Source organism: Trichosurus vulpecula, chromosome 1 (assembly GCF_011100635.1).
Source record: "Trichosurus vulpecula isolate mTriVul1 chromosome 1, mTriVul1.pri, whole genome shotgun sequence".
NCBI classification, from domain to species: domain Eukaryota; kingdom Metazoa; phylum Chordata; class Mammalia; order Diprotodontia; family Phalangeridae; genus Trichosurus; species Trichosurus vulpecula.
In genome coordinates, this window is record NC_050573.1 from 408,421,407 (window position 1) to 408,438,247 (window position 16,841).

Below are 16,841 nucleotides of genomic sequence, written 5' to 3' on the forward strand. Positions count from 1 at the left end.
TACATACAAAAACACGCCTATGCTCAGGGATATGTTTATCAATATATACACATATATGTGCGTATACAGAGATAGTATATGTATAGATACATCTATATGAGGAAAATACTATACATCACCATCGAAATGTTATTGTATCTGCTTACATACACGTACACACACATACATACATATATATCTCCTCATAGGAGCCCCATGGAATATTAGTAATTTTATGCCCACTTTGTCCATGAAGTACTGGGGGTTCAGACTGGTGAAGAAATTTGCTCCAGGGTCCCTTAACCCAGGTGGCAGGGGTGCTTCTCAAGCTGGCTCCACGTTGCTAGATAGTAGCCCTTCGGAGATTGGGCCTTTTAAATGACTTTCCTCCTGAACTTCTCTCTCCACCCCATGAAGAGAGCTGACATCAGCGTGGTGCGCCCGGTGCACTCATTTGTTTATTTACCATAGTTATCTTTCGGACCCTGTTTTCTTTGGGGGAGTAGGGGTGGGCCTCCCTAGAGGAAGGAAGTGTGCTGCACCAGCCAGTGTTTTCCTCTAGGAGGAGCCGAGTCGTCCAGATGAAAGTGACACGCACCAACTCCAACTCCTCGCAGGCAAAGGCAGCAATCTGAGCTCCCAGGAATTCGCTCCCCGGGCGGCTCTCGCCTCCTCCCCAGCCCGTCTCCCACCAGCTGCCCTCGCTCCTCCTTTGGCTGGAGCTCACCCTCCCCTCCCGTCCGGAGCCTGGACCCCGGAGCGTGCTGCTCTCTCCCGGCTACAACGCGATCCTTTGCCCGCCCCCACCTCCTCACCCCAGCAAAAAAAGCTGCCGCTCCCTTTCCCTGGTTCCCACCCCTCCCGTGCCCTCCCCTCCCTTTACCCCGCCCCCCTCTCCACCCCTCCTCTCCCGAAGCCTGACAGCCTGAGAGCTGCCAAGCGGGGCGCAGCCATGGGAAGGGGAGGAGGTAGAGGCGGCGGCGGCGGCGGCGGCGGCTGCTGCAGCAGCAGCGGTGGCAGCTGTGGCTGCTGCTGAGCGCCCCGGCAGCGGTGACCCCCCTGGGGCGCCCGGGCGCAACAGCCGCAGCGAGGAGAGAGACCCTCTGCTCGCTCTGCTACGAGGCTCAGCTTCAAGGTATTGGCCGTGGTGGTGGGCAGATTCCCGGGCGAGGGGGTCACTTCCCAACTCTGGGCTGGAACTCGGCGCTGAGGGCCGGCGGGGGGAGGTTTATTTGGGTGCTAAAGGTTTCAGATTTATCCGCAAATACGTTGGGGGCTGGAGGTGGGGGTAGAGCCCCGATGGCTTGAGCTTCCTACCGAAGAAGTTGTTTTCCGCTGGTAGATTGTTGTAATCTGATCCATACCAAGGACGTGTGCGTGCGTGCGTGTGTGTTTCTGTCTGTCTGTCTGTCTTTGCTGGATTTTTTTTCTTTTTCTTTTGGGAGAGAGAGTTGGGGGAGTGGGGATAATAGGACTAAACTTGTTTATGTGCAGGAAGGGGGGTGTCTTATTGAGGTACGTGTGTATGGAATGACTTATTTTGGAAACAGTTTGTGGGTGTCTTAAAAGTTTCCTCTGTGTGAGTCTCTCTCTCTCTCTCTCTCTCTCTCTCTCTCTCTCTCTCTCTCTCTCTCTCTCTCCCCCTTTCTCTTTCTCTCTGTGTGACATCTTCAGCCTACTCAGGGGCAGGAGCTCCAGCTGGAGCTGTGTGTCCACAGAGGTGGCTGCATGGTGGAAGCAGACTGGGTAACAATGGGGCTCCTTCTCCAGACTTTCCTAACGTGCCCAGCCTTTCTTCTATCCCTGATGCAACTGTTGTATTTTTTGTTGTTGCGCTTTTTAGCCCTTTGGGAAAGTCAGGATAAGTAAACTCGGTTTGGCTGGGGTGGGGATTGGCTTGGAAATTGGGGCTGCAGCAGCTTCCTCACTAGTGTGGCCCCTAGCTAATCTGCGGTTTTGAAACGACCTCAAAGTTTTGACAGCCAGCGCTAACAGAGGAGGTCGGGAGTGCCAGCGGGTGCCTGGTCTGAGGGACTCCCGGCTGCTCAGTGGCTGGGGCTTTGGAAGGAGGCAAAGGGCGTGGGGTGCGCTGTCTGGGTGGGAGACCCTCCATGTACACCACACTGAAAACTGTTGCTAGAACTGTGGCTGCCTGGGTTTGTTTTGTTTTGGTGGTCGTGGTGGTGGCGGTGTTAGCTGTGGTGGTGGCTGCGGCCGCGGCGGCGGCGGCGGTTTTCTGTGCTTGCACGGCTGTACGTGCTATGTATGTGTGTCGGTGTACAGGAGAGCAAGCACAGCGTGTAGGAGTGTCCCTTAGCTAAGGGAGAGTACTGTGGGGGTAGGCGGAGGCCCTGGGAGGTGGTGGTGGCGGTGGTGGTGGGAGGGTTGTTTATGTCTCCACCGTGGACAGGACTGGGGAAAGGTAACGGGAGGCGGGAGGGTGGGGAAACTGGAGAAGTTCCCTTAGGGGTAAACTCCCTGGTCTTTTAAAGTGGGAGCTTCTCTGCCGGGAGCTAGCTGTGCGCTATTCAGAATTTGCAAGCAGCAGCCTTACAGTAAGAAGTGCCAGCTTTTCCCCTGAAAAAAGAACCCTGCAGAAAGACGGGCACGGCCCCAAGCTAGAGACGTGGTGCCGGGCGGTGAGTCCCCGAAATGGAGGGAACCCGGGGTTTGCAGTGTCTCCCATTCTCTAGGAGTGTTTGCTTGCTTTCAAAACTTACTCAGGCACACTGCCCTGGGGTTGTAGGCGCCGCCTGGGCTCTCCTGTTTTAGGAAAATGCTTCTCTAACCCAGAAGTGTTTGCAGGGGACCCCTGATGTTTCCTAAGGTCTCTGAGATCATAGCATAGAGTCCCATAGAAAGAAAACTGAAAAAAAAAAAAACTACTGAAATAAAAGGATTGGGCAGGATACTGGTCTGTACTTCATTCATTTGTTTTTTGGATGAGTGGGGGATGATGTGTGGGGGGGAAAGACTTGAGGACCCCGGGAAGAGAGACGGACATGTCTCTAGTTATATATTTGTCATGGAAGATTTGCCTTAGCCTAAAAGTCTATGAGACATACTGTAATTTGTAGCCAAGGAGTTTTCTCCTCCAACTTGAAAAAAAAATTGCCTAACATTACTACTTAAGAGAATGAGAGATTCAATGTTCAGCTTTCCTTCCGAGTAAATATATACATCGAAATTATTCTATCATTGGTCTCCTGAAGTGCTCTAAAAGCAAACATTGTACTGAGGAGGATGGGAGAGGAGACATTATAAACACAAAAGGACAGCACACATGCGTGTTGTTGTTTTTTTTAAAGTGAGCATATCTCTGACGTGCAAATATTTGTCTCAGTCAGTTCGGGATTGTATTTTTTTTATTACTTAAAAAAAAGAATCCACAGCATAAACCACTTAAAATTGATATTCGCTACAGCCTATCTCAGTCATATCTCTGGTGCCTGGTGAACAGATGTTTACTGTACTCGGTAACCTATTGGACTGTCATGTTGAGTATCTTGTTAGCTCAGGACATAATGTTTATAGCATAATGTAATAAATGGAGCCACAGTTGCAGTTGGCCTGTGCCAAGCTCAGGAAGCGCCCCAGCATGGAAACAATTCCTGAAGTTGGTCCAGCTCGGCAAGCCCTGCTGGCTATCTGCCGGTTAGCATTGTTAATGTAAAGATAAATCTGAAAGATACAAGGAGAGTGCAGGGCAGCAAGATGTTTAGTGTTCTTTTTGTTAAAAAAAAAATGGGCTTAAATAACATTTTCTATGTCTGCTCTCTTTCAGTGAAAGCTTCACCAACCACCCCACTGATATTTAAATTTTATTGCTATACTGTGGAATGATTAGGTTTTTTTCTTCTTCTTGATTTCACTTATTTTCCTCATATAAGTTTTTTCCTCATGATAGACTTTTAGATTTTAAACAATATAATTGCTGAAATTATGTAACATTTTAAAAATATAGTCTCATAACTTCACAACAGCCTTGGGAAGTAGGTACTATTATTATCCTCATTTGACAGTTAAGGAAATTAAGGCAGAGATTAAGTGACTCATCTAGGATCACGCAGCTAGTAAGGGTTTGAGATCAAATTTGAATTCAGATCTTTCTGACACCAGGTTCAACATTCTATCCACTATACTGCCAAACTGCCTCTAGGCAGATTTAAATTAAAATCTGCAGGGCATAATTTCTATAGTACCTATTAATTTCTAAACGGTATATCCATGAGCTTTTGACAGTGTTGCAGGTCCTCTTCTAACTTTTTAATGGTATGAATTGAAGTTTGCTAATACTCAAACCTACACCATATTAATTCTGTAAACAAGGTCATATATCCATGTGTCTCTTTGGCATTTTTTCACCAGGACCATACAAGAGTTGAGGGGTGTGTGTCTGTGCGTGTCTGTGTGTATCTGTGTGTGTGTGTGTGTGTGTCGAGGAGTTACAATACAATGGATGCTTGGTCAAATTCTCTATCAACTTGGTTCTTATCCCTTATTTATTTTTTCTTTATGATCATAAGATGGTTATAACAAACTTCAAAACACTTCTGCAATACCTAGAACCCTTCTGTGAGTGCAGATAAAATTACTTTTACTTACAGCCCATGTCTTCTCCATGTCCCTTTGTCAAAGAAGATTAACTTTAAAAGATAGCATTTGTATGACACACTGAAGGCCAGGAAAACCAAAGCTGAATGTTCAGAACAAATAGGAAATTTGAAACAGTCCCTACATATAATTTCATTAAAAACTTTACTTTTGGTTTGCTTAACTTAAATCCTCAGAATCAATCAACAGGTAGGCAAAGAATGCCTTCTGTGTTCCCTCTAAGGGCTGTTCTGGCTCCAGTGGAGGTAAAAGGTGCTTTGGAAGAAATGCTTCCTGAGGTAAAGAGGACCCAAACTATATGTATGAGACATGTCTGGTTAAGTTAACAACTCATTTCACTCTTGAGGCAAAGGGGATAGGCAATGCAAACATAAAAGAAGTCTGAAAAAGTGGGCTGCTGCCTTCTGCAGAAACTGAAACTTCACACCCCATGTGATATTGGTGAAATTTGACAGCAAAGCTTCTCTCATCCTCTACTTATCTAAGTTTTCCTCAGCTAGAGTAAAAGGCAATGAGGTGTAGTGGAGAGAACATTGTTTGGGGAGACAAAATGCCAGGGTTTGCTTCCCAGTTCTTCTACTTCACTAATTTTTCTACTTCATTGTGTGCCCCTGAGCAAGCCTCTGAGACTCAGTTTCCTCATCTGTAAAACGGGGATGAAAATACTTGTTCAATCTATCACACAGAATTGTTGTTTGCAAAGTGCTTTGCAAAGATTCAAGTCCTTTATAAATGTGAGTTATTTTGAGTTAAATTCTACTCCAATGCTTCATCCTGAATGTAAAATGTGAAACGGAGACCTTATACTAGTCTGGAGTTGGCCCCGACTCCTCAAAGCCTGTGCCTGTGAGAGCAAGCTCTGGCAGGCCCTACTAAGCTGAAAGGTTGAGTGTGGGGCCAACAACAATAGACTACACACCTTGTTGTCCATGTGGCTAAGTTAGGAGAGACTCATCACAAAATGATTTGGCCACCCAGGTGCTAAAGTTGTTTGGCCACAGAAACTAACAAAGACCCTCTACCTAAACTTAGGTTTGTTATCTTTCTGGGTTACATGAATATTGTTTCTAAGACCTATCCATTTTTTCCAAGGCCAACCTCAAGTCCCATCTTCTTCTTGGAAACACTGACTCCTTGAGTGACCAGTGGGAATGATTTGATCATCCCCAATCATTTCCATTTCTGAAGTCCTGTAATAATCATTTACACTAGTGGTGTCAAATTAAATAGAAATGAAAGCTACTAAGCCATACAAAAGGATTCCTGTGGGTTTCATATTGACTTAGAAAACCACATATTGGCATTATCTATATTCTATTGTATTTTTATTTATTTTGTTGAATATCTCTCAATCGCACTTTTAATGTGGTTCTGGTTCCACCCTGGAGTATTGCTAGAGCAGCACAGGTGGCATGTTTAACACCTCTGAAATATACTACCAATTTGGCATTTAACACATATGACGTTAATTTCATAGGACAATCCCCTGCATTTGAGAGCTAGAAGAGACTTAAGGGGTCATCTAATCCTATCCTCTCATTTTATACATGATGCTCCCTGGGAGTAAGGTCATACAGGTCGTACATTCTTTCTCTCTCTCTCTCTCTCAAGGTCATACAGGTAGTCAGTTGTATGAACCCATGTCTTCTAACTTCAAATTCAGTCCACTTTTCACAACAGCATGTAGTTATTTATCTTTTTTCAGTATGTGTTTTATCTCCCCAACTATAGTCTAAAGACCCTCAAGGGCCTGAACTAGGACTTGTGTACCCTGTACTAGCCACAGGGCAGAGCTATCAGTATTTGCTGTTTATGAAGATGATGCTGCCACCAACAGTTCTGAATATGGAGGAAGCTGCATTTCTTCATCAAGCATAAACGGGAGAAACAATATGATATGGGAGGATGTTGGTTAACCTCTTCAAGGCAAAAGTCCTACTGACTCTCTAAGATGGAAAGTCTCAGGTCTCTTCACTATGTTTTGTGTTCACCTCTACTGTTAGAATTTTGGGTTCCATCTAAAATAAAGTTAATTGGGAATAGAAGACAAGATCCAGGATGTCTCAATAATATTTGTTTGTCATAGTCCTTTCATGGATGTTATTTCACTTGATTTTCATGACAACTCTGTAAGGTAGTTAGGGTAATTAACACTATATCCATTTTACAGATGAGTAATTTGAGGTAAGAAAAATCCTAGTAGGGGATACTAATCAGCATTTTCTCATTCATGTTATGCAGAGCAGTCAATAAAGCATTTATTAAATAATGACTTATAAGTGCCAGGTGATCTACTAGGACCTGGGAGTGCAAAGACAAAAGTGAGACAATATCTGCTCTCAAGGAATTTACATTCTAATGGGGAGACAATGTATCTCCATACATATATGCATACAATGTGTACATATGTATCATTACATACATATGATCCTGTAGGTAATAGGGAGCCATTGAATTTAATGATGGGGGTGACATGACAAAATCATATTTTAGAAAATCACTTCAGTTGCTCTGTGGAGGATTGATTGTAGTTTTGAGTCTTAAGGCAGGGAGACCAATTAGGATTGCAGTACCATAGGTGAGAAGAAATGAAGATCTGAATTAGGGCAGTAGCTCTGTGAGTGGAGAAGTGATATATGTAAGAGATAGTATGCAGGTAGAAATGATTAGATCCAGCAACTGCTTGGATATGTGGAGTGAGTAAGAATGAGGAGTCCAAGATGCAAATCTGTCTGGATGCACGGCAGCGCCCTCAATGATAACAGGGAAGTTTGGAAGAGGAGTGTGTTGGGGGACAAGAATTAATTAATTCTTTTTTGGTCATGTTCAGTTTGAGGTGGCTATGGGACATATAGCTTAAAATGTTGCGTAGGTCATTGGTAATGCAGAATTGGAGCTCAGAAGAGACTCTAGCTCTGAGTCATCTGCATAGAAATTATGGAAGCTGAATAGGTAAACAAATAATAGAAAAGAGAAAAGGGTCCAAGACAGAAGCTTGGGGATGGGGCAAGCACATCCATAATGGAAGGAGGGTGCCAGTAGGGAGGGTGAAGAGTTAAGGGAGCTGAGAGTTGAATAACTTCAGTAATTTCAGATATTTAGCTGATTGTGAAAGTGCGGAAAGTGGGAATGAATCCTTTCAGGATAGAAGAGATGATCTGGGGCAAGTTTTGTATGAAATGTAACAGAGGAACAATTAAGAGATGAATACAAGGATTGCCAAGGCATAATAAGAGACCTTTCAAGGTTGATAAGCTTAACTTTGAGTGGACCCAGTCAATCTAATTTTAGTCTTTTCTCTAGCTCCTAGGAGTTGTTATAAAGGAGACAAGTGCTAGGAGCTACACAAATTTGAAAGCTAAAAAGGTGTAAATAATGAAATGTCAAAAGGGTAATGAAATGTCAATATAGGGGAGAAGCCATCATTGAAATGGGTGATCATAGGATCAGAAGGGAGGGTAGGAGGTGGGACCAGAATACATTTAGTAGATTGGAAAAACAAGGAAGACTTAAGAGGCTCAATTAAATTCAGCAAGTACGTAATATTGAATATGGAAAGATAGTGTTGTATTATGACTTAGGGCAGCCCAGATCACCCACAAATACCCAAGTCAACTCTAAGAATTCAGTGAGCAAGAAAACCAAAGAGAAATAACTATGATTTCCATCTAGTCCAAGATGACGCAAAAAAGGACTGGCAGAATCCTGTAGAAACTTGGGAGGTAGAAGGCAAAGCATGGAAGCAGCACGTATCCAGAGCAGGTGACACCGAGACCAGCCGCAAGTGTAGGGCCCAGGCCTGAACCACAGCAGAAATCATAGTACGAGAAAGAGCCAGAGCAGCATCTGAGAATCAATGCACCTGGGGTCCTTCAGGAAGCCTTCTGCTACGACAGACAACAGTGTCTGGTTGGGACCTGTCAAGCTCACAGCAATTCAACTCCAGGTTTGGGACCTTGCAAGCAGAAAAAGACAGAGAAGGAACTAAGGCCATGGCCCAAGCTGAATTACCAGGAGACTGAGTCAAAATTGAGGATTCCTGTTGAAGGAGGGTTCTAGTTTTAGCCATGGATCCATATCTAGGCAGGGTCTTCCTGTATCATCCAAGGGCTGTACATAACAGATTCACAATTTTGTTTATAATCCTCATTTTGTAGTCTATGCCATATGTGGAAATAACCATATTATTTGCTGTCATTGTATTGTTGATAGTTAAGTCTTTCACAGTTGTGTTTGTCTTTACAATGTTACAATAGTATAAATTGTTAAGTTTAGAATAAAAGAAAAGAATGATGTGACATGATACATATGATTCTGTTAGCCCGAGAATAGAAATGGACAGAGTGAGAGATAAGAAAAGATATTGTTTATACTTCATTTTCAAAGAGGACCATTGACATCATGAGGTGATGACTTGTGCATGAATTAGAATTATTTCAGGCAAAGTTGCACAAAGTTGTCAGTCTCTCTCTTTCTTCCTAAGTCATTGAAGTTCAGTGGCAAGATAAAAGTTAGGACGACTGACTGCCAATAGCCTGAGATGCAGTGGATGGCCTTGGCATCTTTAATGTCTGACCAAGCTGTAAGCACTCCACAGTGCCTGCTTCAGTGGCCTTCATGGTCATTGGAACAAACTGTTTTCACCTGCCCATTCCGGGGGATGGGGGCAGGGAGGACCTTCACATGCTTGGGGTAGACATCCCCCTAACTCACTGATGGGTTTGAGGCCTGTCAGTTACCTTCAACTTGGTTTAGTCCATCTGCTGAGACAGTTTTACCAGGGTGTAGCCCCCTGCTCATGTGCTACAGCTTTTTAGAGCTACAGGTGAGAATTGAATGACAGATGGACCCCAAAGGTGTTTGAGCAGGCCCTTACACCAGAGGCGCTCATCCTCCCTAAGCACCCCATACACAGAGAAAGCAGATTGTGGTTTAAAAAATGATTTTCTTCATTGAGGATTTTGGAGTTCAGGTTGTTCTGATGGCTCAGTGAGGTCTAAGATGTGACTCCACTGGTATAGATGGGATGTTAGAAAGCTCATAAGAGCATCTCCAAGATGATGGCAGGAGAAGAGATAGAGAAGATGGCAAGCTAGGCTAATTTCTTCTAGTCTTCTCTCTTGAGAAAATTTAGTTCAAGTAATATAAAATGAAACCACAAATCAGAAAATTGCTTTGGTCAACACTTTACAGGGTGACAGAGTTCTTGTCAGAAATTGCTGTTTGTGGATTTTTTTTGGCTCTTTAAAATGACCATCAGACTTACTTTTAATATCCCCAGTTAATAGAATTTCTCTAGGAGAGATCTTCAAACTGAAGTTAGAAGAACTTGGTTTCATTTCCAGTTAATAGCTGTGTGGCCCTGATCAAGTCACTTAACTTTTGTAGGTTCAAATTTTCTCATCTCTAAGTCTGGGATAAAAATGCCTCCCCTGCCTGCGCTGCAAGTTTGTTGTGGGGATCAAATGAGATAACACAGAACTGACAGATAGCTGCTGTGGGATCTCACCTTCTCGGTATCCCACAAGAGGAAGTCTAGGGACCCGCGAGAAAATTTTATTCTCCTCTGTATATGTTTTGGCTATTTTAATTCAGACATTTGGGATTCTGTCTTAACAAAAACCTATGTGATTCAAGCTTCAAAGGACTTTGGAGGCAATTGGGTCCACCCACCTCATTTTACAGATGAGGAAAGTGGGACACAGGGACTTGCCATGGGCTACACAGCTTAGAACTTGTCTGAGAAAGGGTCAGAACGTAAAACTTGCCGAGCTCTGAGCCAATGCCAGACGCCGTGCCACCTAGCAGGCAGGCGTCTTAGAGGCAGCTGGTGGTGAAGCAGACAGAACAGTGGGCCTGAAATCAGGAAGACCTGAGTTCAAATCTGGTCTCAGACACTTACTAGCTGTGTGACCCTGGGCAAGTCACTTAACCTCTGTTTGCCTCAGTTTCCTCATCTGTAAAATGAGGATAAAATAACATCGCCTACCTTGCAGGGGTTGTTGTGAGGAATAAACGAGGTATTTGTAAAAGCACTTAGCATGGTGCCTGGCACATAATTAGTATTATTTAAATGCTTATTCCCTTCCTCCACCTGTGGAATACAAACTGAGAGAGAACACTGAAATGGGGAGTCTGGAGGACTGCATTCTAGTCCTGTCCCTGTAACTAACTAGAAATCAAAATGTCTTCATATTATTATGAAAATGGTTTTGATTTCATGGACCCCTTGAAAGAGTCTCAAAACCCTCAGTGGTCCCCAGACTACTTTGAGAACTGCTGGCGTAGAGACGCTACACACCTCGAGTCAGTAAGGCTTGGGTTTGAATCCTGCCTTAGAATTCTACTCACTGTATAATCTGGGTCAAGTCACTTCTCTTAGCCTCAGTTTTCGCATCTGTAGATTGGGAGGGTTAGACTCACTGATCTCAATAGACCCAGCTCTAAAATCCACTAGTTAACATGCCTAATGCACCATGAATGAAATATCGTAAACTAGTCCATTGTCCTTTCTATGTGGGGGCTACGAGTAGGCAGATAGAGAAGAATAAAGAATGTGGCAAAGGGCATCTGGGTGAAGTGGAGGAGTATGCCATGTGGAGCCTGACCTTTACCACTGCTGTCTTCTCAAAGGAGATGGCAGGGATTGCCCTTCTTCATTTACAGAAAGATGATGGATGGCTATCCTAGGAATTGCCTTGTCTTTTCAATCTGCTCAGAAGGAGAGACATAATGAAAAGCCAGGACTTTTGTAATGTTAGTTGGCATAGCACCTTCTCTTCCTAGGAGACCTTTAAAAAATAGATGCTTATTGGGCATCCTTGACTGATTGACCGATGTGTCTCTCTTGGTAGGTATTTTTATATCACAGGATATAGTGGGACAATGAAGGAGAAAGAGCAAAGCCGAACTAGGAAAAATGTGGAGAGTGGAGAATAAGAAGCGAAAAAGAGGAACTGGAATAATAAACCAAATATTTTCTTCTGCTGTTGCTGGAGTAATAATTGTTCACATCCTTCTAGAACTTTAAGGTTGTATAAAGCACTTTCCTCACAAGAATCTTGGGAAGAGAGTAGTGCAAGGATTATTATCCTTATTTTAAAAATGAAAATCTCGATATTCAGAAAATTTAAGTTAATATGTGCAGCTGGATTGGAGTGACAGCTCAAGGTCATTGACCCACTATTCAGCAGTGACCCCGTGGGGGGACTTTATAAGTGTCTAAAAACTTCTTCTAGCAATGGCACTGGTTGAGAATGTTTCACATTTCTAATGAGGTGTCAGCAAACAAAGGTTCCATTTCTCACTTCACTAATGACATATTGTGATGCTAATCATTGAACCTGTACAGCTCTAATATGCTGTCTGTTGCCATATGGGTAAAATTGGAATAGTCTTTTTGGATTCCTGACTCAGCTAGTAAGAACCAATGGCATCATCAGTAAGACCATTTAGAGCCCATTGGATAATGACTCTGAGTAGCCAAGCTAGGGCTGTAATTGGTACTGGCCTATAAAATTAATCAGACCATCAAACTGCTAGTATTGGATCTGGGACTCCTAGAATCCCAGGGTCCTGACTTCAAAACTAATGTTCTTTCTCCTGCACTGTTTTCATGGCTGTCCTAGGCACTGAAACACATAGTATATACACATATATATTGTATATATATATATATACATATACATACACACACATACACAAATATATATATATATATATAACTTTACATATATATATATATATATATATATATATATGTCTGTCTCTCTGTCTATGCACTGGGCTTGGAATCAGGAAGACCCATCTTCATGAGTTCAAATCTGGCCTCAGATACTTACTAGGTGTGTGTCCCTGGGCAAGTCATTTAACCTTGTTTGCCTCAGTTTCCTCATCTGTAAAATGAGCTGGAGAAGAAAATGGCAAAACACTCCGATATCTTTACCAAGAAAACCTCAAATGAGATAACAAAGAGTCAGATATGACTGAAATGACTAAACAATAAGAAATAGAGTATTATGTGTATATTTGTGTACATATGTATATATGTATACACAAACATGATATCTGACTTAAGGACCTTGCACTACCCTGGGAAGATTGATATAAAACAACACACAAATAATTAAAGAATAATAAAAGCATCTCATTCAGTGTTGAATACCTTGGTGAAAATTGGTAGACTTTCTAAGTTCTACAGAAATTCAGAGAAGTAATGCTTAGTGTGCAACGGCGTATTTGGGAAAGATCTCATGGTGGATTTGAATCTTGAGTTGGACTAAAAAGCCAGATTTGAATCGGTTTGTCAGAGGTAGGAGCTGGGCCTTCCCAATATGGTAAGTGGAGAGAGCGTGGCATATGTAGGTCTCCCTGGGGATTAGAAGAAAATAAAATCGTATGGTTAAGTTTTGAAAATCAGGCAGAAATGTTTAGTTCATCCAATAAGCAAGAAAGAGATGCTGTAGATTCATAGGATGATAAATTCAAATAAGCCTAGCATGGAAAGAGACTTTTAATATCGTCTAGAACAGGACTGGGAAACCTGTGGGCTTGAGGCCACATGTGGCCCTCTAGGTTCTCAAATATGTTCCTTTACCTGAATTGTGAAGTTTGGATTCTGTCAAAGAGCCACACTTGAGGACCTAGAGGGCCACATGTGACCTTGAGGCTGCAGGTTCCCCACCCTTGATCTAGAACAAGGGTTCTTAATCTTTTTTGTGTCATGGCACCCTAGGCAATCTGGTTAAGCCTATGGGCCTTTTCTCAGAATGTTTTTATTTTTTAGTTAATTTTTTTTTTAGCTTACAACACTCAGTTCGACAAGTTTTTAAGTTCCAAATTTTCTCCCCCTCCCTCTCCCCCCTACCCTCCCAAGATGGCATGTAATCTGATATAGGTTCTACGTATACCTTCACATTAAACTTATTTTCCCAATAATCAAGTTGTAAAGAAGAATTATAACCAATGAAATGAACCATGAGAAAGATGTAACAAAACCAAAAATAAAATAAAAAAGAAAAGAAAAAGAGAGAGAAAATAGTTTGCTTCAATCTGTGTTCAGATTCCACAGTTCATTCTCTGGATGTGGATAGCCTTTTCCATCATGACTCTTTTGAAGCTGTCTTAGAACCTTGCATTGTTGAGAAGAGCCAAGTCTATCAAAGTTAGTCATCACAGAAGCAATGTGTCTGTGGTTATATACAGTGTTTTCCTGGTTCTGCTCCCTTCACTCATCATCAAAATTTTAAGACTCTCCAGGTTCTTATGAAGTCCATCTGCTCCTCATTTCTTATAGCACAATAGTATTCCATTACATTCATATACCACAATTTGTTTAGCCATTCCCCAATTGATGGGCATCCCCTTGATTTCCAATTCTTTGCTACCACAAAAAGAGCTGCTATAAATATTTTTATACATACAGGTCTTTTTCCCCCTTTTATGATCTCTTTGGGATATAGCCCTAGAAGTGGTATTGCTGAGTCAAAGGGTATGCATATTTTTATAGCCCTTTGGGCATAGTTCCAAATTGCTCTCCAGAATAGTTGGATCAGTTTGCAACTCCACCAACAATGCAATAGTGTTCCAATTTTCCCACATATTCTCCAGCATTTGTCATTTTCCTGTTTTGACATGTTAGCCAATCTGACAGGAGAGATGTGGTACCTGAAAGTTGTTTTGATTTGCGTTTCTCTAATCAGTAGTGATTTAGAGCATTTTTTCTTATGACTATAGATATCTTTAATTTCTTCCTCTGAAAACTGCCTGTTCATCTCCTGTGACCATTTATCAATTTGGGGAATGACTTGCGTTCTTATAAATTTGACGCAGTTCCCTGTGTATTTTAGAGATGAGGCCTTTGTCAGAGACACTGGTTGTGAAAAGAATAATGTTTTTAAATGCATAAAACACATAGAATTTCCAAGGAAACCACTTATATTGAAATGAAATTATCAAAATATTTTTTAAAACAAGTTCATAGGCCCCAGGTTAAGAACCCCTAATCGAGGCCAATGTACTGTTCATTGGATGGATCTCTGCTACAACATCCCAGACAAGTGGTCTGTCTCAAATACCTTAAATATCTGTGGGAATAGGCCTCACAAGGCATAGACTGGTCATCGTACTGTCCTCTGCCATTATACCAACCAAGTTTAATCTCACAAATTTGAAGACATTTTGAAATTCTTTAAGATTTTTGAAGAAAGTTAGCATGACCTTCTTAAGACTTCTCTTTTCCTGCCTAAGCACTCCCCAGTTCCTTCAGTCTTTTCTTTTGTGACATGATTTCCAGACCCTTCAGCCTCTGGAAATGCCCCAGCTTATCAATGAATGAAACAAAACAGAGCACAATAGACCATGTGTAGTCTGGCCAGGAAACAACAATGGTCCTATTAACTTTCTTATTCTAGATACCGTCCTTGTATTGCTATAGACTTACATAGCACTGGCTTCTTGGGCCCCAACACCCACTTTTGGCCCATCATCATCATAATTGTAGAGAGACCTCGTAGCATATGCTGGCCTTAGACTCAGAAAGACCAAGACCCTTAATAGTTCCGTGGCCATAAGCTTAAACCCTCAGATCCTCAGTCTCCTCCTTTAAAGTGGAGATAATAATACCTATAGTATCTACCTCAGAGGATTAATAAGAGGATCAAATAAGATAATGTATATAAAGCATTTAATAAACCTTTCAGTGATACGTAAGTATTACTAATAATATTATTATGCTGTTAGCTCATATGGAACTTGCAGTAAAAAACAAAAAAAAATGACAAATCACTGTGTTCTTCCAACGCTTCTCTATCAGACCAATTTACATTTAACAAACATATGATTTGATTGCCTATGGAATTAAAATAGAGCACAATCTTCTAGTAGGTCACTAAAATAGTTTCCTTGTTTTCAACAATCCTGAATTTCAAATCTGGAGTTTTTCTTGGCTTCTTCAGACGAGTCCTGCTGCTAACCGACACTGCAAACTTCACAACAGCCACATCCACCTAGGAAGTTGCCATGGGACCCTTTTGCCTTAGGCACCCTCATGGCTTTTTATATCCAGCTTCGTACAACTCTGCTTTCATCTATTTCTTATCATCTTATGTCTTCTTCTGCTAATTTGCCCCGATGCTGTCCATTAGTGATAATCAAAAGTCCACCAAATACAAAGATACTTTTGTCCTTCCTGTTTGAAGATTAAGCAATTAACAGTCATAGTATTAGTGTGTGCACTGTTGTGATTGAAAAGACTGAAAGCATGATCAACAGTTTTTCAACACTATACACCATAGAAGATTAGCCTTTGATATGGGATTGTGACTAGTATTTAGTACCTGTCACTATTTTTGAAACCCTCCTAGACCAAAACCTTTGCTAGAAAAAAAATTCATTCTGTTTCTGATTACTGATCAATTTCCCACTGCCTTTTGCCAGTAAACTACATTTGGTTCCTCAGTATGTCTCTGAAGTGTTTTTATGCCCCTCCTGAACTCAGTAGCCTTAATTCATAATTACCCTGCTTTCAAAGTGTTCATTTCCTGTTTGTGAATTCTTGCTAATGTGCCTACCCATTGATGACTTAGGTTATTAATGAATCAGAAATGGAAAATATACTCAGACTTTTCAGTAGCTCATTAAATATAAATTTTAAATAATAAAAAAACATTCCTAAGAACAGATGTTTCTCATAGAATTTACCATCTGTCGTTTGAGAGATACTAAAAGCATGTTACCTTAACATTTTATTAGAAAAGAAATAAATCTTAAATCCTTTACTTCCCACTCATTTGAATCTATGTTTGCCAAAGAAGAATACTAAACTAGCAGCTATGAAAACTGGGTTCTAGCTCTGCCACTAATTTACTGTATTTGTTTTGGAAGTCACAGAATTGCCAGATCTAAGGGTTGGAAGGGAATACAGAAAGTCGGTCAATCCAACTTGTACTTCAACTAACAACCCCTTTTATAATATTACAAATAGGTGGTCATCCAGTCTCTGCTGAAAGACCTCCCACCTACTGTCTCTCAAGGTGGTCCATTCCACTCTTGGATAGCCCACGTTGTTAGGAGGTTTTCCCTCATATTTAGCCTAAATTTACCTCTCTGAAAATTCCACCCATCGCTCCTGGTTCTGCCTCCTTGGACCAATCCAAAGAGGTTTAATCCCTCTTCCATATGACAGTCAATAAATCAACAAATATTCACTAAACACAAATTATGTACTAGGCACTGTACAAAGCTCTGGA

At 41.7% G+C, this 16,841-nt stretch overlaps 1 protein-coding gene across 2 annotated transcripts in view; it reads left to right on the forward strand.

Moving 5' to 3' along the window:
• Nucleotides 1-903: 903 nt before the first annotated feature.
• Nucleotides 904-16,841, forward strand: part of GHR (growth hormone receptor) — a 332,257-nt gene continuing 316,319 nt past the window's right edge. For both annotated transcript variants that reach the window (XM_036759521.1, XM_036759535.1), the window contains exon 1: nucleotides 904-1,114. The gene's annotated coding sequence lies outside the window, so the exon portion shown is untranslated. The remainder of the gene's footprint in view (nucleotides 1,115-16,841) is intronic.